General features: G+C 46.4%; 1 long non-coding RNA gene across 1 annotated transcript; it reads right to left on the bottom strand.

The window, feature by feature from the left end:
* Nucleotides 1-330: 330 nt before the first annotated feature.
* Nucleotides 331-16,479, bottom strand: LOC140213016 (uncharacterized). Its single transcript, XR_011889953.1, has 2 exons — nucleotides 16,293-16,479; nucleotides 331-491 (listed from the first exon to the last, which is right to left on the bottom strand). It is a non-coding gene; the product is annotated as an uncharacterized lncRNA (long non-coding RNA).
* Nucleotides 16,480-20,324: the final 3,845 nt, after the last annotated feature.

Genomic DNA, 20,324 nt, shown 5'->3' with positions numbered 1-20,324 from the left:
GCCTAATTATATCGTTCACGTTGTACCACACCATTTTAATCACCTTTAGTTATATTGAGTGTCCCACTGCGACCCAACTGCTGTGGAGCTATAACGCCTACTGTTTTCTCTTTCAAATGGGCTGTTTTTATTGTTCGTACCTCTCTGTAGCTTTCGGTAGTATTTGTTTAGATGCGGTGAATCACCGATAATTCCCATCCTTCGTAATAATGCGACGATTGAAAGACTATCTTTCTCGAAAGTGATCTACAGCATGCAAGGCATTCACGTGCCACAATACCGCAGTTCTGCCTGCGTGTATTGCGCAGTAATTACGCGTACTGTGCTGGCAATGGTAATAGATCGTTTTATGACGTTTTAAACCAATAGTAATTTGTTATGCATGTTGTGCTGAGCAGGGCTGCACACTGTAGTATTTTGTGGAGTTCTGCATCACTGCTGGTATTTGGATCCACCATGAATGGTACTGCTTCAGCCGCCTGTATGTCCATCTGCAAGATGAGTTCAACTGAGTGAGATATTTCATCCCTAGACAATGAAGAGTTCTGCGGATACTAAGTACCTCATTTAAAATATCAAAGATGCTTCTTGAAGTTCCAAGTGTGAAGCAAATCACATGGCTGTTTCGTAAGATAGAGCACGCAATGCACAATGAGAATGCTATGTCTTCTACAATAAGCAAGAAATTGCGCACTACGCAACTGCTGATCATTACGAGAAATGTCAAGGCCAAAGTCATTCTCAGGAAAACACACAAGCAGCACAATTACGCTATCCAAAGTTCACATTGGATAGTAGATTCAATGTCCATATAAAATGAAAAGGGAACTGGGAGAAGTGTTGTTAGGCTTTATTAGTCAATCATGATTCTTCAGCAGCCAAGCGTCCACTGTTACAGCGAGAAAAGTCACGAAATCCCGAAAAAAGCCACAAAAGGCAGGTGGCTGCACAAGGCATAAATATCCGCGCCGAATTGCAGTAACGTCCGAGACTCTTAAAGCGCTTAGTTACATATATTTTTTTCTGATTTTTTAAAAAAGCAAGTATAACACTTTATTTTTATTGAAACAAATGTTCAACCTTTGAAGCTTCAACAATGTTCTTCCCCCAGAATGACTCAAATAGGAGCCAACGAGAATGAAGGGAACTGACGGGCACGATTTTTATTAATCATGTCATTAGAAGCCAACAAACAAACAAAGCAAGGACAGCATAAGGGAAATACTTGTACTTACCAATTGAGTTAAAAATGATAAAAAATGGAAATGAAAGTGGATGAAAAGCAGCTGGCTACCGGTGGGATACAAACCCTCATGTTGGCATTGCTCGTGCAATTATCTTTCCAATTAATAAACCGCGGCGCCGTTTTCTCTTCCACTTTCTGGGGTATCTATGTTTTAGTGCTAGAACTAACTCTGTGAGCTTTAGACAGCGCCGAGGGTCCCGAATCCCAAGCAATACGAGGGTTCAGAATCTGGCAACATTGATTCGTTCGGGTAGCATGTGTGGGTTTATTTAAGAGTTGCCGTCACCGAAAGACATCATGTAGTCGTGACGGATGCAGCAGAAAGAATGTTCCATATCTGCCACCAAGGTTTGTGAGTGGTGGCGCTGGCTCTAGAGTATTCGGGACGCGATGCAACAAAAATGCAGCTAATATTTGATGCTCTTCAGTGAAAACTGAGCCTGATTTTGCTACATGTGACACCATGGTTTAATAAATACTAGCGTTGGCAGTCAAAACTGGGCAAGTGTCGTTGTTTAGCATCTTTGTAGCAGGAGCTCTAAGTTCTGGACTCACTTGACTCCATTTAATTTAGTAAATAGAGATAGCTCAGTTCATGTTGTTAGAACAATGTCTAATACTAGCATTTAGGGTTTGGAAACAATTATGGGTGAAGAGTACCGTGAATTTTTTGTGGTGCTTCATTTGCATTGCTGTATTCTCGCTGAATAAATCGCTAATTGGTTGGCTTTTGTCTTTCTAGTACACGTATAAAAATGCCAACTTGAAATGACTCACAAACGACAATAATGGAATGCGAAACTCTGTAAAGGAAAGCAAGAAGTAGCCCTACCTGTCGAGTTCACCGCAAGGACTGGTACCTCCCACATGAGGGATTATTTCTTTTCTGAAGGAAACATCTCTGCCCGCCCCTAACATTGATTACTCCAATCTATACTCAAACTACTTTGTGACATGATCGCACCTAATAGAGGCTATCTGCCGTAACCACAACAGAGGAGAAATTATCATTTAGAGAACTGCAAACGATCAATAGCATACATGATAGAAAAAAGAATAAAGAAAAGGCACGTATCTACACTTCACTTCCACAAACAATGACATAAACTAATATAATAATCATAGTCATCCTGAGAATTCAGCCAAGGATTAGCATTGTAGGTCACAAAGATGTGCTTACCACCATTTTAGAGCTCTAATTCGGTCGGTCACAAGAACCGACTTAAAAAATTGCTGACGAAAGAAATTTACGCCTACAAATGAGGAGAGTACAAGCACCACATTGTCACGCAGAGTATCCCATAGGTCTGTGTTCTCAGTGCGTTTAGCTTTTATCTAGTAATGACAGCCTAACACAAATACTGCTATCTAGCTGAAAACAACAATGGAAAGCAAATAACGGCTACGTGCGGGCTGAAAGTTTCAGAAAGAGTGATATTCAATCACCATTAAAAAAAAGGATCGACGTTATCAGCAGCTTCTTAAAAAGGTGATGGGTCTCTCAAGCACATGTACATGTATTCTCTGAAATTAAAGATTGAAGGGCAAACATTGATTTCTCTGAAAGAACATAAATGTTTCATTGCTTGCCGAAGAATTCGGAGAACGACTTCAAAATTTACTCTTAGTGGGACTCACAGCCTGTTCCGCCTTCTCCAAAGCAATATCGAGTGTTTGAGGTAACAATTAAGTGCTTCCGCTATTGCTTCGGAAAAAGAGATGATATAAAACGCACAGATTTTTTTCATAAATATCAACTGCTGCAAAAAGAAACATACTGCCAGAAAGGACTAATACTTGTGTCGTGGCATACACGAAGCATGACAAACAATATGGACAAACGTGTTGACATGACAAACGTGTTGCAAACTTCTCGAGCACATCATTCATAAGCACTTTATTCAATATTTCTCGGAAAATAACTTTCTGTCCACACAGCAGCATGCTTTTCGAGCAGGATTTTCTACAACAACGCAATTATTAGAATTCACGCATGACATAGCTACATCACTAAATAACCGCGCTCAGCTTGATGCCATCTTTATCGACTACTCAAAAGCATTTGACATGGTAAGCCATATAAAACTGCTTCTTAAACATGCTGCAATCTTTCCTGGTAACAAACTAATTGACTGGATATCCGATTACCTGCACCTCCAATTCTAATCCGTCACTTTATTTCACAAAACCTCTTCTATAGCTCAGGTCATGTCAAGGGTGCCGCAGGGCTCAATTCTCGGGCCACTCTTATTCATCATATATGTTAACGACATTATTGAAGTAGCCAGAAACACACAAGTGAGGTTTAGGTTCCGCTTATCTTACGGAAGTTCTTAATTGGCGTACTTTCATTTGCCTGGAACAAACAATTTCTACACTTCAATTCAATAGCAACAAATAGCTTCCCCAGTGCTATAACTGCCATTCTTTTTCTTCACGTGGCTGTGATCAAGATTAAATTGGGCTTCTTGGTTATTCATCCTCATAGCAAAGGTGTATACTTCGGAAAGTTTGATGATGCCATCGGTAAAAAGGATGTTTTACATCCACCGCGATGTCTTTAATTTGCGACGACTTAACTTCCCCGGTTTAGATCTTGTACACATATTCAATAACCGAAAATATCGATGTCACAACAGCCAGTCCTATATCTGAATTGGTAAACGCGTCTGTATAGCTGAGAATTTGAATTTGGCTGCCTTCGGCAGCAAGTTGTATTTACGTGCACTTTAAATTTTCAGGTAAATTCATTTGATTTCGTTTTGCCTTGTAATTGCCTGCCCATCAAGTAAAAACAACACATAATTACCGTTGTGCTTTGTTTCAAAAACGGTTGGCTTTATGAGGTTGGCAGTGAAAAAAAATTAGAACCATTCGTTCCCCTTTACAGATACATATTGCCACATCCACTACAAGCTTTCCCAGTAACTGACTGTCACCGACTAACAAATGTTCATAGTTATCGCCTAGCATGATATGAGTCTTTTTTGTATCTCAAGTTTCTCAAATGTTATCGCAGGTTCTATACGTTTTTTGTTATCCCCAAGCCTTGCGAAATTTGATTGAGACCGCGACACGAACTCAGTAGTACTTTTTCGAAAGAACGCGGCCCTAGCGATTACGCCAGAACCTTCGACGAATCATGTCTAACAGTAGACGCGCATGACTGGCAGATAAGAGTCTTGACAATCACCGACTTCTCTCACCGCTATAGTTATGCTTAAGTGTTACTTCTTGTGCTGGGTACAAGTTGAACAAATAAAGAGTTACAGTGATAACAGTTTTGACACTGATTATTCCTTCATCCGGACAGGCCGCCATTGAAATCTGAACCTGGCAATGTTTAACGCTAGAACGTTATCTAGTGAGGCGAGTCTAACAGTGCTATTGGAAGAATTAGAGGGCAGTAGATGGGATATAATAGGGCTCAGTGAAGTTAAGAGGACAAAAGAAGCATATACAGTGCTAAAAAGCGGGTATGTCCCGTGCTACCGGGGCTTAGCGGAGAGACGAGAACTAGGAGTCGGATTCCTGATTAATAAGGAAATAGCTGGTAACATACAGGAATTCGATAACATCAACGAGAGGGTGGCAGGTGTTGTTGTGAACCTTCATAAGAAGTACAAATTGAAGGTCGTACAGGTCTACGCCCCTACATCTAGTCATGATGACCAGGAAATTGAAAGCTTCTATGAAGACGTGGAATTGGCGATGGGTAAAGTCAAAACAAAATACACTATACTGATGAGCGACTTCAATGCCAAGGTAGGCGTGAAGCAGCCTGGAGACAAGTCAGTGGGGGCATATGGCATAGGCATTAGGAATAGCAGGGAAGAGCTATTAGTAGACTTTGCAGAACAGAATAATATGCGCATAATGAATACCTCCTTCCTCAAGCGGGATAGCCAAAAATGGACGTGGAGGAGCCCGAATGGCGAGACTAGAAATGAAATAGACTTTATACTCTGCGCTAACCCTGGCATCATACCAGATGTGGACGTGCTCGGCAAGGTGCGCTGCAATGACCATAGGATGGTAAGAACTCGAATTAGCCTAGACCTGAGGAGGGAACGGAAGAAACTGGCACATAAGAAGCCGATCAATGAGTTAGCGGTACGAGGGAAAATAGAGGAATTCCGCATCAAGCTCCAGAACAGGCAATCAGCTTTAACTCAGGAAGAGGACCTTAGTGTTGAAGCAATAAACAACAATCTTACGGGCATCATTAAGGAGTGTGCAATAGAAGTGAGTGGTAACTCCGTTAAACAGGATAACAGTAAGCTATCGCAGGAGACGAAAGATCTGATCAAGAAACGTCAAAGTATGAAATCCTCTAACCCTACAGCTAGAAAATAACTGGTAGAACTTTCCAAGCTAATCAACAAGCGTAAGACAGCTGACATAAGGAAGTATAATATGGATATAATTGAACATGCTCTCAGGAACAGAGGAAGCCTAAAAGCAGTGAAGAAGAAACTAGGAATCGCCAAGAATCAGATGTATGCGTTAAGAGACAAATCCGGCAATATCATTGCTAATATGGATGAGATAGTTCATGTGGCTGAGGAGTTCTATAGAGATTTATACAGTACCAGTGGCACCCACGACGGTAATGGAAGAGAGAATAGTCTAGAGGAATTTGCAATCCCACAAGTAACGACGGAAGAAGTAAAGAAAGCCTTGGGAGCTATGCAAAGGGGGCAGACAGCTGGGGAGGGCCAGATAACAGCAGATTTGTTGAAGGATGATGGGCAGATTGTTCTAGAAAAACTGGCCACCCTGTATACGGAATGCCTCATGACCTCGAGCGACCGGAATATTGGAACAACGCTAACATAATCCTAATCCATAAGAAAGGGGACGCCAAGGACTTGAAAAGTTATAGACCGCTCAGCTTACTGTTCGTTGCCTACAAAATATTTACTAAGGTAATCGCAAATAGAATGAGGGACACCTTAGACTTCTGCCAAGCAAAGGACCTGGCAGGATTCCGTAAAGGCTACTCAACAATACACCATTATCACACAATCAACCAGGTAATAGAGAAATGTGCGGAATATAACCAACCCTTATATATAGCTTTCATTGAATACGAGAAAGCGTTTGATTCTGTCGAAACCTCAGCAGTCATGGAGGCATTACGGAATCAGGGTGTACACGTGCCGTATGTAAAAATACTGAAAAATATCTATAGCGGCTCCACAGCCACCGTAGTCCTCGATAAAGAAACCAACAAAATCCCAATAAAAAAAAGGCGTCAGGCAGGGAGATACGATCTCTCCAATGCTATTCCCAGTGTGTACAGGAGGTATTCAGAGACCTGGATTGGGAAGAATTGGTGATAAGAGTTAATGGAGAATACCTTAGTAACTTGCGATTCGCTGATGATATTGCCTTGCTTAGTAACTCAGGGGACCAATTGCAATGCATGCTCACTGACCTGGAGAGGCAAAGCAGGAGAGTGGGTCTAAAAATTAATCTGCAGAAAACTAAAGTAATGTTTAACAGTCTTAGAAGAGAACAGTAGTTAGGTAGCGAGGCACTGGAAGTGGTAAGAGAATACATCTACTTAGGACAGTTAGCGACCGCGGATCCGGATCATGAGATTGAAATAATCAGAAGAATAAGAATGGGCTGGGGTGCATTTTGCAGGCATTCTCAGATCATGAACAGCAGGTTGCCATTATCCCTCAAGAGAAAAGTGTATAACAGCTGTGTCTTACCAGTGCTCAAGTACGGGGAGAAACCTGGAGGCTTACGAAAGGGTTCTACTTAAATTGAGGACGACGCAACGAGCTATGGAAAGAACAATGATAGGTGTAACGTTAAGGGATAAGAAAAGAGCAGATTCGGTGAGGGAACAAATTCGTGTTAATGACATCTGATTTGAAACCAAGAAAAAGAAATAGGCATGGGCAGGACATGTAATGAGGAGAGAAGATAACCGATGGCCATTAAGGGTTACGGACTGGATTCTAAGGGACGGGAAGCGTAGTAAGGGAGGCACAAGGTTAGGTGGGCGGATGAGATTAGGAACTTTGCAGGGAAGACATGGCCACAATTAGTACATGACCGGGGTAGTTGGAGAAGTATGGGAGAGGTCTTTGCCCTGCAGTGGTCGTAACCAGGCTGATGATGATGATGATGATGATGATGATGATGATGATGATGATTCCTTCATCATCATCTCAAGGAAACGTGTGGTGGATGTGCTCACTCGTTCGGTGCTGAGAACTTCCCGTGCAAGCTCCGGCCGGGATGACATCATCTGCATCGCAAAGGACCAGCAAGCTAGCCGGACGCTACAGCAGTTGCCGGTGAAATACGGATTTCTTTCAGAGAGACGGAAGCACGCGGTCAAACTAACAAACACAATGGCAAGCCCTGTGTCGTCTGCACTTGTCATACTAAAGCAACTGAGTGAGCCTAGGACTTTCCGCCAATAATCATCTGAACAAAGTAATCAAAGGACAGCAAAGGGCAGGCCGTCAACACTACAACTTGTGACGACGTTATCGGGAATACTACGCCAGCGGCCGTGGTGGCATTTAGACTCCGATATGCCGAATGGGGCTGCAATGTCATTTCCGATCATGCAATATCCTCGAACATAGTGGCGCAATAGATTATGAGGACGTGCGAGCCAGCATTACAAACTCACAGCAGCGCCGCGCGCGATGTGAAGCCATCCAAGCAGTACTTATGCTATTCTGCCCTCGACAGCGAACTCTCGAGCGAGATTGACGTTTGTTTGTAACGTTTCGTTATGGTGATCTTGCGTTCTGCTTTAGTGCCCACTATGAAGTATCGAGTCGATGCGATTGGGAAGGGCATTGCCATGTGTACTTATGAGTTTTACCGGTGACACCATTGCAGCGGCTGACAAATGTTGAAAGTTCTCGACCAGAGCCACACGCGCCGTTCTTTACCTGAAGTTTCTCTAATAATATCACTGGTTCCATCCGCTGTCTGTTGTCACAGCGCCTTGTGTAGCAGGGGGCGGCAGAAAGTTAGGTGGGCGGACGAGATTAAGAAGTTTGCAGGGACAATATGGCCACCATTAGTACATGACCTGGGTAGTAATATGGGAGAGGCCTTTGCCCTGCAGTGGGCTTAACCAGGCTGATGATGTTGATGATATATATATATATATATATATATATATATATATATATATATATATTTATATATATTGTAGCGAAGAGAGACGCTAGTGGGTTCAGCGCTACTGGCTCTAAACGCTAGTGGGTCGAGCGCTCCTGCTCAGCAACGGCTCTCGTCCTTGAAAGCTGGGACTGCCCTGCCCGCGGACGTTGCGCTGCTCCGAGCTCTTCCAAATAAACACCTTAGAAATTGGTGGAGGTGCGGGGACCCTCAGACGATCATCCTGGAACTCCGGTCCCGTACCCTACCATCTACCATGCCCCAAGACACCTCCCAGCAAACGCCTCCTCCTGCACCCACTGCGTGTCCCGGGGTGCCTCGTCATCGCGACCCTTCTATCTACACTGGAGCGGACGACACTGACGTGGACGAATGGCTCACGGCGTACGACAGGGTAGGCGACCATAACAAGGGGGACGAAGCTGCCAAACTGAGCCATGTTCTGTTCTACCTCGCTGGACCTGTTCTACCTCGCTGTTCTACCTCGCCTGTGGTATAACAACCATCAAGCAGAGTTCCAAACATGGTCGGAATTTAAGACTTCCCTCGCCGATGTATTTGGTCGCCCTGCTGTTCGCAAGCAGCTTGACGAGCAACGTTTGCGAGAACGAGCTCAACAGCCAGGCGAAACATTCACCAGTTATATCGAAGATGTCCTGGACCTATGCAGGAAAGTGTATTCGACCATCGCGGAGTATGATCGAATCCGAAACATCCTGAAGGGCATAGAAGACGACGCCTTTAACATGTTGCTGGCCAAAAGTCCACGCTCTGTGGCTGAAATTGCCACACTGTGCCAGAGCTATGAAGAACTCCCCAGGCAGCGGTCACTGACCCGTCGATCTCTAGCGCGTGACGAACACCTCGCTAGTTTGGCTGCCATGTCCAACCAGGCAGCGTTGCTCGCAGAAATGAAGGCGTTCGTCCGCGAGGAAGTTGCCTGGCAACTCTGGTTGATGGATTTTGCACAGCTGCAGTCGGCACACGCGCCTACGCCAAGTTTTGCGCCTCCGCTTCGCCGCGTCATAGCGCAAGAACTGCATGAGGCTTTGCCTGAGCACCGCCAGCGTGTTCCTGCGGCTGCGCCTCACAGCTACGCCGAAGTCATGGCCAGGCCCCAACAGCTCCCGACGGCTGTGCCACTCAGCTACGCGGAAGTCGTCACCCAGCCTCAACAACTCCTTCAACGGGGACCTCTCACGTACGCCGAAGTCCTCGCTATGCCCCGACAATAGCCTGCTATGCAATCACTTCACCAGCCGCCACGTCCAACGCGTCCTTCCACATGGATGGGACCTGCCACAACGACTTGGCGGCGCAGAGCGGACAATCGACCGATATGTTCTGTGTGCGGCTATGCAGGCCACGTCGCACGCCACTGTAGTCGCGTGCAGTCGCCTAGCGCTACACCATATGTGCCAAGTTCTATGGCGGGTTCTCCGCGCCGTTATTACGACGACGAACCTCGGGCTGCGTCACCACCATTCCGCCGGTCCGCCAACATTCGCCGCTCAAATTCTCCACGCCGACGCTCCCCATCACCGATGCGGCCTCGTCCCGAAGCTCGGGATGAGGAAAACTAATCGTCGCAGTCCATGAGGCAAGGGCTGCGACGCCGTCGAAACGCAGAAGTCCTCGACGTAGCCCGACCAATGTGATAGACGTGTTATTGACGGTGTGCGCACATATGCCCTCGTGGATACCGGAGCCGCTGTATCAGTTTGGACCCAAAGCTTTGCCGCTTCCTTCGAAAGGTTACGACACCCATTGCTGGATTCGCCCTACGCACAGCAGGCGCACAGCGTATTCACCCGATTGCGGCGTGCACCGCTCGTGTTCTCATCGGGGACATTGTATACGCCGTCGAATTCATTGTGATTTCCTCGTGCTCAGACGAAATTATCCTGGGGTGGGGCTTTCTCGCCCGCCACGATGCCATCATTCATTGCGCCCGGGCCGAACTAGAACTGTCGCCGATCTCAGATATGACGCATATCGGTAATGCTACTTTTTCGAGTAAAGTACTCGTCAGGCACGACACCAACGTTCCTCCCAACTCGTCAGTGATTGTATCAATGCATTGCAGCAGCGTCTCTGACGCCATCGCACTACTTTCTCCGTTGGGCTACTTTTATACTCGAAAAGGTCTGCTGCTGCCTTTTGCGACTGTGAACGTCAAACAGGGCTCCACAGCTATTTTTGTCTGTAACCCCTTCTCATACCCTGTGATGCTGCTTCAAGGCGAATGTCTTGACCACGTGGAAGTGATCCACGCCGTACAAATTACGGATGTTCCCGAAGACACGCCCTGCGCCAGTTACAACACGCTCGGTTCTCTCTCTACGTCCGACCCTTTGCCCATCATCATCATCATCGTCACCATCATCATCATCAGCAGCAGCAGCAGCAGCAGCAGCAGCGGCAGCTTGGTTATGCCCACCTATGATTCTTCTTTCCATAGCTCGTTGCGTCGTCCTCAACTTAAGTAGAACCCTTTTCGTAAGCCTCCAGGTTTCTGCCCCGTAGGTGAGTACTGGTAAGACACAGCTATATTACACTTTTCTCTTGAGGGATAATGGCAACCTGCTGTTCATGATTTGAGAATGCCTTCCAAACGCACCCCAGCCTATTCTTGATCTTCTGAATATTTCCGTCTCATGATCCGGATCCGCCGTCACTACCTGCATTAAGTAGATGTATTCCCTTACCACTTCCAGTGCCTCGCTACCTATTGTAAATTGTTGTTCTCTTCCGAGACTGTTAAACATTACTTTTCTGCAGATTAAATTTTAGACCCACTCTTCGGCTTTGCCTCTCCAGGTCAGTGAGCATGCTTGCAGTTGGTCTCCTGAGTTACTAAGCAAGCCAATATCAGCGAATCGCAAGTTACCAAGGTATTCTCCATTAACTGTTATCCCCAATTCTTCCCAATCCAGATCTCTGAATACCTCCTGTAAACACGCTGTGAATACCATCGGAGAAATTGTATCTCCCTGCCTGACGCCTTTCTTTATTGGGATTTTGTTGCTTTCTTTATGGAGGACAACGGTGGCTGTGGAGCCGCTATAGATATCTTTCAGTATTTTTACATACGGCTCGTCTACACTCTGATTCCGCAATGCCTCCGCGACTGCTGAGGTTTTGACTGAATCAAACGCTTTCTCGTAATCAATGAAAGCTATATATAAAGGTTGGTTATATTCCGCAAATTTTTCTATCACCTGATTATATGCGAGTGATGTGTGCCGCGTGTGCCAGCGGGAGAGGGCCACCCTGACGCACATCCTATGGGATTGCACCAAGTTCCCCAATGAGGCTACGACAAGTACAACGATTCCGCCGCGACTCGCGGCTGCGGCGGAATGCTACGACCACGAAAGCCAAACCTGGGCAGTCCAGCAGGTCTCGGCGGCTCTTGAAAGACAAAGGCCGAGCGAAACCGACGGAACGTTGCCCCTCAGGGCGACCGACCGCGGGAGTAACACGCGCTGGAGTTGAGTAGAGACCACCCGCTGAGAAGACGTCAGGGCCCGCGTCACGGCGCCATTTAGTCATGGTGTCGTTCTGCAGGCGACTACATGAAGTTGTCTCTCTCTCTCTCTCTCTCTATCACCTCATTGATAGTGTGAATATAGTCTATTGTTGAGTAGCCTTTACGGAATCCTGCCTGGTCCTTTGGTTGACGGAAGTCTAAGGTGTTCCTAATTCTATTTGCAATTACCTTAGTAAATACTTTGTAGGCAACGGACAGTAAATTGATCGGTCTATAATTTTGCAAGTCTTTGGCGTCCCCTTTCTTATAGGTTAGGATTATGTTAGCGTTTTTCCAAGATTCCGGTACGCTTGAAGTCCTGAGGAATTGCGTATACAGGGTGGCCAGTTTCTCTACAACAATCTGCCCACCATCCTTCAACAAATCTGCTGTTACCTGATCCTCCCCAGCTGCATTCCCCCTTTGCATAGCTCCCAAGGCTTTCTTTACTTCTTCCGGTGTTACCTGTGGGATTTCGAATTCCTCTAGACTATTCTCTCTTCCATTATCGTCGTGGGTGCCACTGGTACTGTATAAATCTCTATAGAACTCCTCAGCCACTTGAACTATCTCATCCATATTAGTAATGATATTGCCGGCTTTGTCTCTTAGCGCCTACATCTGATTCTTGCCAATTCCTAGTTTCTTCTTCACTGATTTTAGGCTTCCTCCGTTCCTGAGAGCATGTTCAATTCTATCCATATTATACTTCCTTATGTCAGCTGTCTTACGCTTGTTGATTAACTACGAAAGTTCTGCCAGTGCTATTCTAGCTGTAGGGTTAGAGGCTTTCATACATTGGCGTTTCTTGATCAGATCTTTCGTCTCTTGCGATAGCTTACTGGTCTCCTATCTAACGGCGTTACCACCGACTTCTATTGAGCACTCCTTAAAGATGCCCATAAGATAGTCGTTCATTGCTTCGACACTAAGGTCCTCTTCCTGAGTTAAAGCCGAAAACCTGTTCTGTAGCTTTATCCGGAATTCCTCTAGTTTCCCTCTTACCGCTAACTCATTGATTGGCTTCTTATGTGCCAGTTTCTTCCGTTCCCTCCTCTAGTCAAGGCTAATTCGAGTTCTTACCATCCTATGGTCACTGCAGCGCACCTTGCCGAGCACGTCTACATCTTGTATGATGCCAGGGTTCGCGCAGAGTATGAATTCGATTTCATTTCTAGTCTCACCATTCGGGCTCCTCCACGTCCACTTTCGGCTATCTTGCTTGCTGAAGAAGGTATTCATTATCCGCATATTATTCTTTTCCGCAAACTCTACTAAAAACTCTCCCCTGCTATTCCTACTTCCTATGCCATATTCCCCCACTGCCTTGTCTCCATCCTGCTTCTTGCCTACCTTGGCATAGAAGTCGCCCATCAGTATATTGTGTTTTGACTTTACCCATCGCCGATTCCACGTCTTCATAGAAGCTTTCAACTTCCTGGTCATCTTGACTGGATGTAGGGGCGTAGACCTGTATAACCTTCATTTTGTATCTCTTATTAAGTTTCACAACAAGACCTGCCACTCTCTCGTTAATGCTATAGAATTCCTGTATGTTGCCAGCTATGTTCTTATTAACCAGGAATCCGACACCTAGTTCTTGTCTTTCCGCTAAGCCCCGGTAGCACAGGACGTGTCCGCTTTTTTAGCATTGTATGTGCTTCTTTTGGCCTCCTGACTTCACTGAACCCTATTATATCCCATTTACTGCCCTCTAATTCCTCCAACAGCACTGCTAGACTCGCCTCACTAGATAACGTTCTAGCGTTAAACGTTGTCAGGTTCATATTGCAATGGCGGCCTGTCTGGAGCCAGGGATTCTTAGCACCATCTGCAGCGTCGCAAGTCTGACCGCCACCGTGGTCAGTTGCTTCGCAGCTGCTGGGGACTGAGGGCCGGGGTTTGATTGTTGTGTTCATATAAGAGGTTGTGGCCAAGTACTGCACCAGGGTGGCCAATCCTGCTCTGGTGAGGGACTGCGTTACCGGTTCTGGTCACCGGGATCAGGCCACACTCCAGGCCTGTTTATGCAATTTTATCAACACGCGGATTTTTTTTTTAATCCGGTGGAAAATTGCGCGGCACCGGGATTTGAACCACGGACCTCTTGCACGCGAGGCGGGTGTTCTACCTCTACGCCACCGCTGCACATCCTTTGCCTTTGCCCATAGGTGTGTTCGATTCATCTATTGCCGATGACCTCACCCCACCTCAGCGTTTGTGGTTTGTGTTCCTACTCCAGGTGCTTCATTCGCAATTTCGCCGCCGTCATATCGCCCGTGATGAAGCTCCTTGAAGTTTCCCTCAGGCCGTCTCGCCCGCTGGTCGCATTGCTTACAGGATTACGATATCCGCGTACTGTACCGCAACGGACGCCCGCATGCTCATGCTGACGCCCTCTCACATTCTCCCTTGCCAGACGACAATGCCTCCTGCGCAACATCTCAGCTTGACGTTTCTTCCGTCGGCATTGGGACCATCGCTTATGAGCAGCGCAAGGACTCCTGGATTGCCTCCATCATAGACTGCCTTGCTGATCCGTCATCGCAGCCAACCACTCGTGCATTGCGCCGTCAAGCTCGCCATATCGCTATTTGCGACGACCTGCTTCACCGACGCAATTACACCTCTGACGGCCGCCAGTGGTTATTAGTTGTAATTCGAAGCCTGCGTTCTGAAATCTGCGCATCGTTCAACTTTGATCCACAGTTTTCTCACTTGGGACTTTTCAAAACCTACCAGCGCCTCCGACGACGCTACTACTGGCGAGGAATGTACAACTACAGTCAAAAGTTCGTTCGCTCATGCCCCGACTGCCAGCGCCGAAAATTCTCACCCCACCTCTCGCCAGCTGGTCTGCAGCCTCTACCCTGCCATACCCGGCGGTTCGGGTGCGTCGGCATCGATTTGTATGGGCCGATTCCCCTGAAGTCGGCTGGTAACCGCTGGGCCATTGTGGCAGTAGATCACCTTTCGCGATACGTTGAAACCGCCGCTCTCTCAGCAGCTACAGCGCGCGATGTTGCATCATTCCTCCTTCGCCGATTCATCCTGCGGCATGGTCCACCTCAAGAACTGCTCAGCAATCGCGGACGCGTCCTCCTGTTGGAAGTAGTTAAAGCGACTCTCAAAGAGTGCCACGTTGTTCATCGTACGACTACGTTTTACCACCCTCAAACGAATGGCCTCACAGAACGCTTCAACCGTACGCTCGGCGACATGCTTTCGATGTACGTTGCCTCCGACCACACGAACTGGGATGCCATTCTGTCATTCGTCACCTACGCGTATAATACCGCTACACATAACACCGCTGGATATTCACCCTATTTCTTGCTGTATGGTCGACACACTTCGCACACGATCGACACTTATCTTCCGTACCAGCCGGATGCATCCGAGTGCGTGCCTATTTCAGCCACGGTCAGACATGCAGAAGAGTGCCGCGACCTCGCACGGGCCTTTACTTCCGATGATCAAGAGCGCCAGAGGAGCACTCGCGGTGACGCCACTGCCACGGTCACCTTCGATCCGGGAGCGCTCGTGTGGCTCGCAGTCCCTTTAACTGCCCCTGGCCTCTCATCAAGAATGGTCCCTAAGTATGAAGGCCCTTATCGTGTTCTCGAACGCGCATCTTCTGGGAACTATGTCACAGAACCAGTTGAGACATCTTCAGACATGCGCCGCCGTGGACGAGACATTATCCATGTCGACCGTTTAAAGCGTTGCTACAACCCGCTCATCGTGACGAGCTGTTAGGTCGCCGGACGGCTCCCTTCTCGGTCCCGGGGGGTGATTGTAGAGAAGAGAGACGCTAGTGGGTCGAGCGCTCCTGCTCAGCAACGGCTCTCGTGCTTGAAAGCTGTGACTGCCCTGCCCGTAGACGTTGCGCTGCTCCGAGCTCTACAAAATAAACACCTTAAGAATGTTTATTTATTTAATACATACTGCGGACCAATCTGGTCCAAGCAGGACAGGCAATACAATTTACAGAATATCTGTTTTACACAAAAGGAGAACAACAACAACAAAAGAAGCATGGTAGTACCAGAGGAAAGAACACGAAAAGACAAACATCTAGTCATATAGTTCGTCATCAGGTTCTGTTAGGTGATTCCAGTCGGACACAGAACGCGGAAAAAAGGAAAGCTTATAAATGTTTCTCTCTCTCTCTCTCTCTCTCTCTCTCTCTATATATATATATATATATATATATATATATATATATATATATATATATATATATATATATATATATATATATATATATATATATCATGAATCAATATATCTATGGATTCATGCATAAATGGTTTCAGTTTATTTCACAAAAAATGATATATTACTTACTGCGATATGCAGGTGGATTAGTATAGCGTGTGGTAGTTCTTTGTGTAGTTGAAGGGAGGCGTGAACACTTATGCCCACATCCTAAACGAGCACGCGCTGCAAAAGCACATTGCTGGCGTTCTCCAGGCATCGTTGATAGTAGAAGGAATATTAAGGAAAGAACGAAAAACATTTTTGCTGGAATATATGGTTATATGTAAGTACAGTTGAAGCTGCACCGTTGCCCCATTTATATACCCTTGAAGCACAATGAACAAAGAACATTTTCTCTCATTTCGTCCTAACCTTATGTTTTATGTTACTGCGTGGAACTCTTGCCGTGGCCGTGTCTTTGTTGTGTGGTGGACACTACGGTTTTAAAGAGGGTACGAGTACAACGCTTTCTATTATAGAATAGATTTTACAGGGAATCGCAACATTGTCCGCACTGTCGCTAACCGGCAAATGCTCTCGTAGGGATTTTTCGTGATAATATCAAAAAGTTGTTAATTGCGGCAAAGTCGCAGTTTCTCCCGAAAGGAGAAGCATAAATTGCGAGAGCAACTTAGCAAATAGCTATACGAAGTAAGTATAGCAAGTTTAATGGTCGGATAAACTCGTAAATATTCGCCTAGTTACTAAATTGACAAGCGTGGTCTCGAAAACAAGCGGGCACATAAAAACCCCAAAACTTCTCATTCGATGACCGTGCATACTGTCTGCAAAAGCGCTGCAGAAAGAAAGTGCGGCAGCAAGAGCAATCGAATTGATCTTAGTGCTGCCTCTCGCTTCAACGTTAACTAAGCGGCCAGGGCACAGTCCATACAAAGCTATAACCCCTGCCGCGCTCTGTGCCAATTGCAGATTGCTTTATACATAGGGCCCGTGCGGCCGCACCATACGCAGCGGTCTCCAGTGTACCCTCCTTCTTTCCCCTCCCCCACGGTTCCTAGTGCGCAACAACATACGGGCATTTCCTGCTCACTTTCGTCCTTCATACGGAACATCACCGCGATGGCGATAGCAGAATTGCGCCTGGGGTGTCCATATATTTGCCGCCGCAGTAAAGGCACTTTCAGCATTTGCAACTGATAGTTACAACCGTAATTAAATATATTTGATATATCCAATAGAGGTGATCAGATTATCAGTTGCCGCAGGCCTATTGTGGTTAGCTGAAACATATATTTTCCAGTAGGTTAGCTTTTTACATGATGATTTCATTCATACTAAGGAAAAGCAGAGATCGAGCACTTGTACGGCCAATCCTGCGAACGCGGACCTCTCTTTCTGTTTCGCTTGCCTTTGGTTTTCTCCGGATATTCTATCTTGAAACCATCTATTCAATATCACATATCTGCTTTTCGTTTCTAAATAAGGTTTCACTAGAAATTCTGCCTATTTAGGCGTCACGATAACTGCGTGTGCAAGTTTTATTCGATTCCCTCGAATGTGTACCATGACCTTGCGCATAGAATGTATCCAAATGTCAATAATGGTTCTTTGTGAGGGACTATAAATAAATGTAATGTCTATACTTTAGGCTGCGGTCAATAAAACGCTACCTCCAAAGCGATGTAATCGAAAAGTCCTTTGCTGAGCCCCCAAACAAATTCGGCGGAACCCATCTCACAGTGACTGTCGATGTAATGCGTTCAGCATTGAATCAAGATAGCGACGCAGCATACTGCCACCATCGAAGCGCTAAAGTCATGTCTGAAGTATGCACTGCACCGGCATTGTTCTTTTGAACTTCCCTTAAGAAAGCCCCACATTCAGCGTATTCCCGGTATTTTATGGCGTTTCGTCATCCGGCGTCTCTAGGTGTGAAGAGGCACAAGATTTCACCGCAGCCGCCGGAAGCGACTCGATGAGCCCCGAGCAGCACTGGTACGCATGCTGCTCATAAGGCTGGACGCTCTTTTTGGCACGGTTTATGCGATGACGCCAAGACGCGACGCCATAAAACGCTGGTAAAAACTCTGAATTTGGGGCTGCCTTAATTTAGAAAACTCGATACACTATAGCCCCCACCCCGGCAATTCTGCCTGTGGCATATAAAATGCATGGCGAGCCGCTGCGTGCGAGCTCTGCGAAACGCATCATGTTGCGAACCGGCTCCTCTCTCGCGCTCCTTTCTGGACACACTGGGCCATTTAGTGGCACTACATTGAAGTGTCACTAGATGACAGAGAAACGTGCTGTGCCGACGCTTGCGAACGCTTAGAAATTTTCTTTGGCTTCCTGCGCACTTGGTATCACATACGCAGTGACCCATATTGGCAAGAGGTACATTGAAGAGCAGCAAATACCGAATATGTCATGGTGCAACTCCGTAAAACACTTGCATGAAAGGCGTTCGTTTAAGAGCGGCAGGTACCCAATGCTGAAGCGTCGGCCTATTGTCCTTAAGGAAACCTTGTGACATTTGTTTCGTTCCGGTCTGCATCGGTGAAATTCAAGGCATCTTGGCAAGTTGGTGTCTAAGACATTCGTTGAAGAGCGGCACCCACCTACTAGCACATACCCAGTGACCTAAGTCGGCATAAAAGTGATTCATTAGAGACCACCAGAGAGTTTTCCCACATACCCAGTGCTACGAGTCGGCGTCAGAGCTTTTTCGAGCAGCGGGTACCTACCCAGTCCTGTCTCTACAGTTACTCATGCAAGCGTCAGATATGTAGTTGAAGCGTGGCACTTGTGTACACATTTCCCCATAATCAGTGATTGAACTTGGTCCAAGGATTGGTTTCCTTACGCTGTTCCCTCAGCTCTCCACTTCGATGTGCTACCCATACGACCACATAGTCCCAGCTACCCAAGCTGGCAAGGAAACGGTTAGATACAAGCATACACACTTGCAAACATAGATACCAAGCTTGATAGATAGCACTCGGTAACTGTGTGAAGTACTGCAGCACTGCTAACACATTAAAACACTATAAGGGCTTACAGGACTATACCTGCCCTCTATACCTGTCTCGTTCAGTTCCTTGCTACCAGGGTTCTTGCTGCCAAGGACACAACCGGCGTCCCTTCTAGTCAACAAGAGTTTAAGCAGAGGACCCGAGCTACTGATTCAGCCACTGCACGATTTTTATTAATACTAGTCCCTACGCCTGAGTTTCCGCCTTTCGACGTTATTTTTGCGACATTTTGCTGGGAATGTTCGCAGGGAATATGGTTCCATACCGAAAATACCTCTCGATCCATATAGGTGCGTCACCAAATGGAAGGGTAAGTTTAAGTGAAAATACTCACGAAGGGAGTGAAAGACCGTAGTTATCGCTTTAGCTTTGAACATAGATAGCGGCTTCTGATTTCGCCCGCTGTACCATGCACACATACCGCAGCATCACAAAATTGTATAATGCTTCGGGAGAATCCCCTCTGTGGCTCTGTACCCTGTTAAGCCAACATCCATTGGTGGATCTCTATACGAAGTCTCGCAGCCTACTTAGGCAGGCAGTGAAAGCTAGAAACTTTGTCAGTCAATCAAAATGTGTACCCACAGTTATACAGAGCGTAGAAAGTGCTACGTTGACAAAAAAACCAACATAGTTTCTAAACCTAATGCTACACTGCAGCACTAATCAGATTTTTCTTATCCCACTAGAGGTGAAAACAGATGCAGAACGCACCACACGATCCTATCTACGGTAATTAGCTAATAATTTAATTTATATAGTGACACAACATATCGCCACTGTCGATAAAAGATATGTCCAAGGATTACGAACTTCCTAATGGAAAATTTGCGCGCAGCTTTATACATCTTTTCAATACGCGATATATTGAGTTAAAGAATTTGAGACAGAAATGGCTGCAGTGACTGGCAGTGGGCCAGTGCTGTCAGCATCTTCGCAGCGGGAGGGCCAGCATAGGAACGCTGACATGATGAACGGCATCAGAGCCGGCTGAGGAAGCTGTCAACAACGAAGGCGCGAGCAGTGGCACGAGCGCGTTTGCGTGGTTACGCCGATGGGGGCCAACGAACAAGCTGTGGTAGAAGACGACGAAGAATGCATGAACAGTGGCACGAGCACGTTCGCC

The sequence above is a fragment of the Dermacentor andersoni genome, chromosome 8, assembly GCF_023375885.2.
Source record: "Dermacentor andersoni chromosome 8, qqDerAnde1_hic_scaffold, whole genome shotgun sequence".
In the NCBI taxonomy this organism is placed as follows: domain Eukaryota; kingdom Metazoa; phylum Arthropoda; class Arachnida; order Ixodida; family Ixodidae; genus Dermacentor; species Dermacentor andersoni.
This window is presented reverse-complemented; position numbering and strand designations above follow the sequence as displayed.